Genomic DNA, 13037 nt, shown 5'->3' on the forward strand with positions numbered 1-13037 from the left:
TTGGAGAGTCTCGGCTGCCGGTCCCACGTCACACTCGAGGATAGTTCTTTTTCTGGTTTTAGTTTCCAACGCTATTTATGTTTTGGTTTTGTGAACTTGGTATTGTATGCTTCGATATGGTTTATGGAGTCTAGTCTGGTGGTTGCAGACATTTTTGTTAGTGTCGTTGCTAGTTTTACGTTCGTATTATTTTGTGTCTTCCGCTGTGCATGTTTCCAGTCGTGTGGGTTGTTGTTAACTGTGTGGTTGTTTTTATTCATTTATGTCCAGCCAGGTTGGCTGTGTATATTAATTGCGTGGTTATATTATTTCTATTGTGTACATATTCCAGCCGAGTGTGGCTGATGTAATATTTTGTATGTAGTAATGCTTCAGATTGTCATTCGTACAGGGGAGATGTTGTCGAAATTTCTTCTGGCAGGGACTCCTTTGGGCGCGTGACAGATTCAGAAGGCAATTCTAGCGAGCAGAAGCTCGCTGGATCGATCAACCGATCGATCCAAGAAGACTGAATCGATCAGTGGATCGATTCAGAAGGGTTCAATCGATTGGAACCCAACTCCAATCGATCGAAGATGCTGATTTTGACTGGGAAAGCTTATTTTCAGCATATTGAACCTATTTTAGTCTAGGTAACCATTCCTAACCCCTCAAAATACATTTGTATACATAAAAAGGGTGTTTTCGTGTGGAAAACATGGATGGATTGGTTAAGGAAGGCTAAGTTGAAGTTTAGGTTGAGGTTTGTTTCAAATTTTGAATATTTGAACCTCAAAACTTCTAAAATTCGGTTTCCTAAAGCTTTAGGGATTCCAAGTCATTGTTGGTGCAATGACAGAAGTTACCACCATGTCTTTATGGGGAGGGACTCTTTAAAGACATAAAAATTATTTTTCATGAACCTTGGAAGGTGGTTAACCTTCCGTTAAGAACATGCTCAAGGTTGAGCCTTTGAACTTTAATGGGGAGTGGATATCCTCATTGTTCAAGTGGTTTCAAGTGGATAATGCTCAAGGATGGGCATTTGCCTACATTGGGGGAGAATATAGGGTTAAGGATAATGAAGGGTATGGGACCTTCATTATCGTGTTGATCACAACGAGTGAAGTTGTGAACAACGATGAGCAACTCTTCAAGGGGAGAGTTTTCAACAAGTGAATTTGTTGATGTGTGCCCAAAAATGGGGCATGGTTTGATGTGTGCCAATAGGGGGAGAATGAAAGGGAGTAAGTTAGGCTTTTATCACCTAGAGGGAGTTTGCCCTCTTAGGGGGAGAATGAAGGGCTTAACTTATGTATTCATTACCTAGTGGCATAAAGAAGGTTTAGGCTATGGGATTAGCCTAACTTACATGTGGTATTGTAAGTGATAGTGTTGGTATTGTCAAACATCAAAAAGGGGGAGATTGTTGGTGCAACATCCCTCAGGTCAAGGTTGACCTGGTTGACCAAGCTTGAGTCTTGGTTTGAGTTTCGATGTTTGACAATGCAAGGTTGATTGAAGAAGAGTCAAGTAGGTCAAGGATGACCGGATACTTGACTGAGAAGTCCTAACGGGGATGTTAGGCAAAGTGAAAGACCTAGTGAGTGAAGCTAGGCAGGAGGAAAATCCTGGTGAGTGAAGCCAGGTGAAAATCCTGGTGAGTGAAGCCATGTGAAAGACCTAGTGAGTGAAGCTAGGCGATTGTGAAAGACCTAGTGAGTGAAGCTAGGTAGAAAGAAAATCCTGGTGAGTGAAGCCAGGTGAAAGACCTAGTGAGTGAAGCTAGGCAATTGGGAAAGTCCTGGTGAGTGAAGCCAGGCAAGAGAAATCCAGATGGGTCAAGGTTGACCAGACATTTGGTGAGAGTCCAAGTAGGTCAAAGGGATTGACCGGATACTTGGCACGAAGAGAAAAGTCCAAGTGGGTCAAAGGGATTGACCGGACACTTGGTGGGGAGTCCTAGCAGGTCAAGGGAGTGATCAGATGCTAGGCATGATATACCAATAGGTCAAGGTTGACCGAATGTTGGATTGAGAGGCTTGGGACTTGGTTTTGGGCAAAAACCAAGAGCTGGATCGATCAGTGGATCAATCCAGGCCTTTCCCAGCGAACAGAGAGCCTCTGGATCGATCCGTGGATCGATCCAGAGGTCCCAATCGATCAGCCGATCGATTGGGACGCTGCTGGTTCGCACAATAAGCGCTGGATCGATCCGTGGATCGATCCAGGCGTTTTTTTTCAGAGCACAGAGGCGCTCTGGATCGATCCGTGGATCGATCCAAAGCCTCCCCGATCGATTGGGAGTTTTCGAATCGATCGGGATCCGACCGTTGCGTCGTATTTGAGCTGCAGGCGTGCGATGGCTGCGGCATCTCTTTACCGATTCATTTTCAGATCTTCACCAGCTTCTCCACAGCTCTTCTCAAGCTCGAGATCGCCAGTTCTTGAAGGCTCTTGGAGGTTCTTCCAAGTCAAGAGGCGGATCAAAGCAAGAAGAAGAAACTAGGGTTAGGGTTTTTGCTCTCATTGTAAGCTTGTAAGCTTGTATTTCATTACCTTTCCCTTTTCTTCTTGTATTGAGTCTTGTAGGGCTTCTCCGCCCTTGGTAGTTACCATAAAGGAGAGTTTTATTAGTGGAGGGTGTGTGTGTAGGTGTGGATCCTTGGACTAGTCACCTCTTGTAAGGTGGATACCAAGTAAATCAACCTTGTTAGCGTTGTGTGGTTTGTTTCTGTATTTTCTGCTGCGCATCTTTGAAGAAACAAGCAACGCCGAGCAACGAGCCAACGACGAGCTATTCACCCCCCTAGCTACTTTTCGGTCCTATCATAACACACTCATGATAAGAAGGAGCTCATATTGTAATATGAGATTGGTGCGGTAGTTCAATAATAACCCTTCAGTGATATGGGTTATTATTGATGGACTTGGGTTGGGTGTTCGGGCCGAGCACAGGAAGCCCCAACCCATCAGGATGCCTAAACCAATTCCTCGTCTAGGACCCTGTTGTAGCCTCTATATAAAGCCTCGCATCCATCTATCCATAACTTGGTTTGGTTTAACTTAACTTGGTTTGGTTTAACTTGGTTTGGTTAAACTTGGTTATAGAAAGGAAGATTTTTTCTAAACAGAATTCTGTTAATTTTCTTTCTTTGTAACCGACGGCAAAGGTTATAAAAGGAGTAGGTGGTGCCCCCTAAAACCTAATTTTCCATAATCCTCTTTCCTTCTTGTGGTCGGTGCCCCTCTTCCCTTGCTAGGGCTGACCACATCTCCACCTAGGGTCGGCCACATCTCTTCCTTGTGGCCGGTGCCCTTCCTCCTCCACAATAAGGGTTGGCGCCCCCTCCTCTTCCTTAGTGGGTGGCGGCTTGAAGAAGTTGGAGAAGAGGAAAGAAGAGGAATGAAGAGGAAGAAGATTAGAAGGTGCCCCATCATAGAGCCTCCTTTTGTAGCCGGTGGTTTGGAAATCGAGAAGAGAAGGAGGATGATGTTGTCTTGGTAGATCGTCACCCACACGACGTCCAAGAAGAGGAGAGGAATACGGAAGAAGATCAAGAGGCCTTTAGCTACATGCGGGTTGTTAGGAATAGTTTTGTACTTGTACAATTTTTATGCATGTAAATTTTAACAGAACGGAATTCCAGCGCCTTCACACAGAATGTTTCTGTGAGGTTATGTCGAAGGGAACAGTCGACTGGTGCTTAGGACAGTCGACTGATACCAGTCTCAAACTATTTTTCAACACTGATTTTGACCAAGTTAGCATGTATAGATGTATGAGATCCTTGAGGGATAAATACATAAGTTTAGGGTCAGTTTGGATGATCAAATTTCAACAACTGGGATATTGTTGAAAGCTTTTTAATGCTAGGCAAAGGGGGAGAAATAAGGTTTAGTTGGGAAAACCTTAGGTGTCTTTCCATAGGGGGAGCCTTGTGATAGGTTTTTAAATATCCCTGTAGTAAAATTCCTAGCTCAATGGGGAGCTTAGATGTAGGGGGAGCCTTTTGATAGGTTCCAATGAATGTTTGTATTTTTTTTATTTGGCGGTGTAAGTCTAAGTGTGTAGCCTAGGCAACGTAAGTTTATTCGATGGTGTAAGTCTAAGTGTGTAGCCTTGGCAACGAAAGTCCATTGGGCCGTATAAGTCCAAGTATTTAGCCTTGGCAACATAAGTCCATTCGACGGTGTAAGTCCAAGTGTGTAGCCTTGGCAACATAAGTCCATTTGTTATTAGTATTGTTATTTGCTATTATATTTTTCCTAACTTAAATGTATTGCCAAACATCAAAAAAGGGAAGATTGTTCAGGTAATCCCAATAGTCCGTGCGACCATGTGTTTTGGTGTTTAGACAAAGGGTTTAAGTTAGGTTTACCCTTGTATTTAATATGTGTATATGAGTGTGAAAGTTTGCAGGATACACATATGACTCAGCTTGATGACTTCGGGTCAGGTAAAGGATGGAGCATTCGAGGGACCATGGATAAGGCAGCAAGGACAAAGGCCGAAGGAACTGACTTCGAGGCATACGCGAAGGATGACATTGGGGATGAGCCGCGGGCTTGAATGCATCCGAGGGACAAGAGCTAAAGGAAGTAAGCTTGAAGGCAAGAGGTCAAAGCTATGAAGAAGAGTCAAGTGAGTCGTGAGGGTCCGAGTGCGAGAGAAATGTACTCGGGAAGGGAAACCTTAGGTTTAGGGTTGTACCAATTGACTGGTACTGGGATCAGTCAATTGGAACAAAGCATAGAGAGTTTATGTGCCCGAACGGCAGGGACCAATCGACTAGTGTTGACACCAATCGACTTTTAAAGAGTCGTTGGTCAGGCACTAGTCGACTAGTAATGGTAAAATAGTCTTCCTGTTTCTCCCCAAGCTCTATAAGATGGAGTTTGGGATGGCTGGCCAAGGTGACAAAATTAGACTTAGTTAAAACCTAATTAGTAGTCACTAAGTGTTCAAGGTTTCCTTTGTATCCAAGTTTCTTGGTTGGTGTTGTGGTGAGGTTTCTCCACCCATAAGGAGTTGCTTGAGTAGCTGGAGTTTGTCGGGGGCTAATCCACCGACATATAAGGCTAATCTCCATGAGGTCTAGTCTTTCTGCTACTCTATCCTTTATTTTTCCTGGAATGTCAAGTAACATATCAATGAGACTTTTACAAATATTTTTTTCAATGTGTGTCACTTCAAGAACATGTCAAACGTGTAGATGTTTCCAATACTCAAGTTCAAAGAATATAAATTTCTTTTTCCAGCATGATTTTTCATCAACATCCTTTAACTGAAGCTTTCCACTCATTTTTCCCAAACGATAATTAATATTTTCAACTCTTTCTAAAAACCTCATGCCAAGTTAATGGTTTTGGTGCGAGGTTAAACTCTTGGTTCCTGTTAAATGCTTTCTTTTGCCTTTGATAAGGATGACTTCTAGGAAGAAACCTTCTATGACCTGTATATAAAAATTTTCTATTATGCTTCAACCTTGTTGAACATGTTTCTTCACCATATATTGGACATGCATGATATTCTTTCACAACACAACCTACATATTCCCATGTGCAGGAAAATCATTGATTGCCCGTAGTAAAATAGCTCTAAGCATGAAATTTTCTTCTGGATATGCATCATATGTATCAACACCTATATCCTACAAGCATTTTAAATCATCAATTAGAGGTGATAAGTAGGCATCAATCATTTCCTGGTTGTTTAGGACCAGTAATCATTAAAGTGAGCATCATAAACTTTTTCTTCATACATAACTTTGGAGGAAGGTTGTAAGTGATCATTACAATTGACCAACAACTATATGTAGAACTCATTAAATTATGGGGATTGATCTCGTCTATTGATATGACCAATCTTAGATTTCTCAACTCAAAAGTAACATCTGGCTAATTGTGATCCACCACTTTCTAAGAGGGTGAATCAGCTGGATGACGCAAGTATCTATCACAAATCCTTTTATCAGTGTACCAAGTTAACTCCTTAGATATCACCTTGTTCTAAAATCATCTTTGAAATCTTGGAATATATAGGAAGTACCAAAGGACCTTTATAGGAACTCCTTCATTTATGATAAAATTTTTACCTAACTTTCACCTTGACATCTTGTAAATAGGGCAATTAGTAAAGTCCTCATACTCCTTTTGGTATAAGGTACAATCATGAGGGCAAGCATGAATTTTCACATAATCTATCCTTAATGCACATAAGCTTTTCTTTGCATCATACAAAGATAAAGGTAATTTATTGTCATCTAGAAGTATTTCCTTGAATAAACTATGTAAGTCAGTGAAACTTTTATCACTCCAACTATATTTTACCTTCAAGTTATATAATTTGACATCTAGAATATGAATGTTTCTTAGCATTTTCAAGTAGCTTGTGGAATTAGTTTAGATTCTCAGCATAACTATCTTATGTAGCATGTACCATATTTGTAGGTTCCTCGACAAAAGATTTGTGTTCATCTTGCCCTACTCGATCACTATCATTCATTGAGTTCCCAATCTTAGATCTTTCACTACGCCAAATCCAAATATGATATGTTAAATCTATACCATTACAACACAAATGTGCTTTTATAGTGTCAACATCTTCCTTCTTTAGATTACCACATCTTGCACATGGGCAAAGTATTACATTCAAATCTTTAGCGTTTCGTGTTGCAAAGTGCAAGAAAGACTCTATTCCAGCCTCAAATTCATGTGGTAACCTATTCTTTGGCATCCAATCTTTGTCTATTATTACTCATACAACTAAACATCCAATAATGAGTTAAATCCTTCAAAACAATTGTAAAAATATGACATATTAAATTAGCAGTGCTACCAACAACACAAAATTATTCTAGTGAATTATGTTAGAATATATCTATTAATTTTCATTAAATTGTTATGGTAAAGTAGCTAAATTAATATCAATTGTAACAACTACGAAGCAATAGTTTTAAACATTTAGCATAGACGTAGATATAAGAGTACACTTTGAAGAGAGACAAGCTAGAAGCATCTTAAAATAAAAGACCAGGATAACATTAATGAGGAAAAAAACTTCTAGTTGTAGAACATGCATGTATGGGTTGTCAAGTTAATAAAAAACACAATGACAAACAAACTTTTAGTAGAGTACATTTGTTGTTCATGCCTATATAAATATGCAAACATTTCTTAACACACAAAAACAAAAACTAATTAACTCTTGACAAGTAACTACAAAATATTATATAGCCCAATTTTTTGGTAGATTATGTTGTCACAATTAAACTATTGCTTCGTAATTCATTTATCTAAAGCCTATAAATCCTTCTAAGATGATGAAAAAAAAGAATGTATGTTGTCATTCAAATTTGAAATGAGATTTTGACATAAACATTACTACATTCATAAGCGTCAACCAAATCCAATATAAAGAGATTTTATAATTTTATAATGTTCACGTGGAACTAGATAGAAACACTTTTTCCAGCCATACCTGAGGTATAGCAGTGTAACTATGATTCGTCTGGAGAGGAGTTGTTGGAGATGGGTCATTCGAAGGAGATGTTCAGCGGGAGAGGATTAGACTGAGAGGAGTTTGGAGGAAAGGTTCGTGGAGAGGGGTTCGCTGAAGAGGGGTTGGATGAAGATGCTTAGAGTTTCGACAGCGGCATCATAAAGAGATCGTATGAGGAGAGGGGAAAAAAATAGCTTATGCTATGTTTACTTTAAGGTGTGGCCTGAGAAAAAACAGAAATCTATAGTGGAAAGAATTCCTTAGGGAAAAGGAAAATAATCCTTTATTTGGTATACTTATTTACTTCAATTGGGGAAGATGAATGAGATCAATCCATCAATAGAAAACACCCTTTTTATTTTTTTCATTTTTAGATAAAAAATTAAAATTATTTATTGTACTAAAAAATATAAAAAAGATTTATAATTATGTTCTCAATAACCAATGTTTTTATTTTATTTTAATTTTTTTATATATTGTCATATAATTATGGATTCAAATAATGCATTTTCAACCTGATGAAAGAGTTTCCATGAAAGAAATATAAAAACATTGTATACAAGTGGAAAAAAGTGTGGGGAAAATATGTAAGTGGAATAAAATATTGGTCAACATAAAGCTAAATGTCTTGAGAATGCTATCATATATTAAAATAAAAAAACTTACCATTATCATATATTAAAATAAAAAATTATCAACAATAAATATTACTTAGAAATAATCCATAACTATTACAAAGGTATTACCAACTAAAAAATTAAATTGGCTTTCATATGCTAATAATTACTAATAAGCCTATATAACCCTATACTCTGGATACCTATCCAAATCTTACAAATTGTAATTATTCAAAACCTCACAATTCAAAATTAGAAAGAAAACATATTCTTTAGAAGAGCAAGTCTCTTCTCCATTGGACATCCCATAACAAGCATCATCTTCTCCTTATTCTCTCCTAGGAATAGATAGACATCAAGTATATTTTCATCTAAAACACCAACAGAAACTAAATTTTTGAAGAGTTTCTCATTTAACTTTTGTTGATTAAATGACTTATTCTCGATAACTAAACTTGAACGGTCAATTGCAGAAACAACTTCCTTGATACTTAAGTCAAAGGCAAAACTTTTCTTATTGTCATTAGCATCAACCGATGCAATTTTTCTCTTCCTTATTCCTCAATAAATGGTGAACTATCAAGGTCTACTTCAGAATTCACATGTACATCATCCTTTTGTTCTTCCTCTTGAATAATTTCAACATTTCTTTCAGCAGTAGTGGAAGCTCCTTGACCATTCGCTCTATTATAAGCAAATAACTCAAACAACTTTTCATAATAAGGTGCAAGGGTATATCTCCACTTCTTAATTGATGGAGTAGCCTAAATAAAAATAAAAATAATCAAAAACATAATAGTTATATAAACTGACAAAATATAAAATGAATTATCTACCATTAATATTTATATCAATAAGTTGCTTCTAAACTTCTTCCTCAGCCTCAAATCTCCTACTTTCAGCATGCCATTGAACTCCACTTGCATTCTTAAACAAATCATAACACGAATTTGTTGGGATTGCAAGGTTGCAAGCATAGTCCCGCATTGAAAACACATAGAAAATATCATGGATTTATAAAAGAAAGGTATCTCCATTGGCATGAAGCCTTTTGGGTAGAGCCCAAGAGCAAAACCATGAGTGCTTAGGCCTAAAGTGGATAATATCATACCATTGTAGAGATATCTAAATTCTTTTCGATCCTACAATTGGTATTAGAGTCCAAGCTGCCAGAAGATTTAACCGCCGACTGTGCACAAGAGTTATGATCTAATTGAGTCATGTAGGTACAATATTAACCTTTAATAAAGAAAAGTGGGGGCTCCTATGTTCTGATCAAGAGGACTAGAGACCAGGCAAGAAGTCCTAGTTGAGGCTAGGCAAGAAAGTCCTAATAGGTCGGGTGGACCGAGGGGCAGGAAGACCTGGTGGGTTGAGGATCGGACGTGGGAAGCTTGTGGTCCTTTGTTTGAGGGGGGATTGTTGGGGTTGCAAGGTTGCAAATATAGTCCCACATTGAAAACACATGGGAAAGATCATGAGTTTATAAGAGAAAGATATCTCCATTGGCATGAGGTCTTTTGGGTAGAGCCCAAGAGCAAAACCATGAGGGTTTAGGCCCAAAGTGGACAATATCATACCATTGTGGAGATATCTAAATTTTTTTCGATCCTACAGAATTAAAGTTAGTCTTCAATGTTTTCATTCTATTCTTGACCCTTTGTCAATGGAATTTTAGTCTTCTCACGGCAAATAACAACCATTTCTTTGTATGTTGCAGACATGAAAGTGCTATCTACTCGGTTGCCATTAACTTGTTGATTTAACATAACATCAATAAAAATTATTATCCATTTCATCAGTCCACTTAATCATATCCTTTTTGACTTGTTCGACCATAGAACTAATTTTTACTCAATATCTGCATCAAATTCACATGGGACCATGAAAAAAAATCAAATCTTATTCAGAGTTATAAACTAGTAACATTCAACTGTATAATATTAGATTAACAAACATAATTAATTCATAAAAAATAATATTCAATCATAAAACATTCAGTATTAAGATTTATCAATAGCATATTCAAAACATCACATTGCTCAAATTAAGCATTATTAATTAGTATACATCAAACCGTTCTCATAATTTTCCTATTAAAACCAAATAAGTCTTCTTTAGTTATTATTGTAATCCAACCACATAACATTAGCTATGTCATCCTTGATCATATTCCCTTGAGTTCAGTCATCGTCCTGTCTCTCACTGCAACTCACTTCATTGCACTCAATTCATGATCCACTTCACTAATCTACCTCTCATCTGGATTCATCCCCATTAAGAAATTATGAAGAATACAACATGCTAAGACAATATCTGTGTGAATGTTAATTTCATAGTGAGGTTCTATTCCGCTAGCAATAATGGGAAACCTCTTCTTTAGAACCCCAAAAACTCTCTTGATTGTATTGCGAAGAGATGCATGTCTAAGATTGGATCACTCTTTTGCATTTGTAAGGCCACATTTCAAGTATTCCTTTAAGTGATAACGAATTCCTTGATAAGGGGTAATTAAACCCCTCCTCAGCATAAACCCAGAGTCAATTAAATAGTATTTACCTACAACAAGTAAACGATATAGGTTAATCATATTTACTTCCAAACATTGTCCACCAATGAACATTAATTGTAAACTGAATACTATGCGGAATTAATAATTTATCGCATCTAGATAAAGCATTTTTAATGATTCAAGAATTAGATGTAGCTCCTTCCCACCCAGATAAGATATATGTGAACTTTAGGTCGAAGGAGAATGCCGCCAACACATTTGTAGTTGGTCAATCCTTTCTTCCTTGATATCTAGGTGCGTTTATATCAGATACCTTAATACGTATATGTGTTCCATCTAGTGCACCAACACAATCCTACAATTAGGAGACAATGAGCATATTTAGCAACAAAGTACCTTGCAAACATTCTAAAATTCAAAATGATCAAAATGAGTATTACCTTGAAGTAAGGGTAGAATCTATTGCTACTCTGTATAAGCAGAGGGATTTCAGAACCATCTAGTTGCTTTATAAATTGAGCATGAAGTCTAATAATGGCTTTTAAATGTAGATCCGCTACATTAACGATCCCCTAGTGTCGACACCACATATATGGAGGGAGGTACATACAAGTACACAAGCGTCAGGCACATAGAATCCAATAATGGCTTTTAAGACTTCATGAAAATGATTATTAATAGTCCTTGTACTTCGACGAAAGAAAAAATTCAGCTCTCGATGCTTAACATCATGACCAAGCAGATATAAAAACTTAGCAACCTTCTCTTCAATACTTGAATTCTTATTGACTTTTACCCTTCTGTTGTGCTTTAATAGTTCACACAAGCGAACAAAGCCATCAACACTTACCCTAAGATTACTACGACATGCCTCATTAGATGTCATAAGATTGTGCAACAAAATGTGTCGTGCATCATCTTTTTGCTCATTATTCTTCATTAGACTTTTATCCATATACTTATTCATATCCTTCAACATGACCCCAAGAATAACTACACAATTTCTATTTATGATAACTTTATTCTCTGAACTCTCATTTGGACTATCATTATTCTCCTCGTAACAATCATTAACATTCGGATAATCTCCTTCACCATTATCCTACTCCATCTATTGAAAGATAAACAAAAACAAATAGACTACTATAATAAATTCAACAACGTCGCTATCAAAAACTAATATTCCATCTAATCAGAGTTATATTTCATCTAAAAGATAGAAATAAGTAAAGTGGAGATAGAAATCAATGAAAGCAAGAAATTAAAATGAAGACAAAAATCAGAATTATATTTCATCTAATGGAGTTATAGAAATAAGGAAAATTATATTTCATCTCATTAGTTATATTTCATCTAATCAGCGTTTCTCCACTGTTGAAAATTAAAATGAAGATATAAATCAGTAAGATTCAAACTTACTACAATCATAGAGATGGAAAACTTAACACAAAGCAGTTGTTAAGCAATCGCAGAAGAAGAGCAATAGCTTACAACAGTTGTGAATCAATCGTGAGAGCAACAATGTAGAGTAACTGTAGCAGTCTTGAAAGAGAAAAAGAGGAATCGACGGAGGAGTCGACAGGTGAGGAGGAAGAAGAAGAGTCTGCAGGTGAGAAGAAAGAAGAAATTGACAACTTAATAGAGTCATCGTTGGGTGTGGAGGTAGAAATCATCGATTTAGCAGAGGTGTTGTTGGGTGAGGATGAGAAGGTAGAAATTGCAGATTTGGCGGAAGAGAAAAGGAAGGGTTAGGGATATTTATGTGATTTCATTTTATTTAATTTTCCTTCCTTTGTTTTTCCATCCGATTTGGACGGGATAAATTTTCCTCGAAAATGTATCTGCCGAAGGAATACAATTTCCATCGGCTTAAAATTTTTAATCAAGTAAATAATATAAAATTTCTACAACAAAAACTTTTCTCGTAATTTAGTTTCCTTCCCTCTAAGTAAACGGAGACTTAGGGTTTGGGAAGTTAAGGGGGGGGGGGGGGGGAACACAACGCCAAAAATTTTTCTAAAAAAGGGAAAGCAAAACACAGTTGCAACAAAAATTGTGAAGAAAAAAAATAATGAAAGAATAAAGTCAAGACAACAGTTTATTAAAATCGTCTAAGTTTAATTGAAAAACATAGCTTAAGTTTTGTCAATGACTACTTAAGTCAACTAGTTTCTATTATCACAAACTACTTTATAGCATCTTTTGTGTTATTTGATTATCATAATATATTAATCGATCAACTTAAGGGAAGACGCGTCCGAATATATCTTTTCTTATATTTTGATCATTACACTATTAATGATTAGTAGTTATCTGTGATTTATTTTCTCCGTGTTAATCTAAGGATGAATTTGAAGAAATGCTGAAGACCAATGAATCATCTTTTTACTATATTGGTTAACTTAACTCTTCAATTGATTTGAGT

Source organism: Zingiber officinale, chromosome 2A (assembly GCF_018446385.1).
Source record: "Zingiber officinale cultivar Zhangliang chromosome 2A, Zo_v1.1, whole genome shotgun sequence".
NCBI classification, from domain to species: domain Eukaryota; kingdom Viridiplantae; phylum Streptophyta; class Magnoliopsida; order Zingiberales; family Zingiberaceae; genus Zingiber; species Zingiber officinale.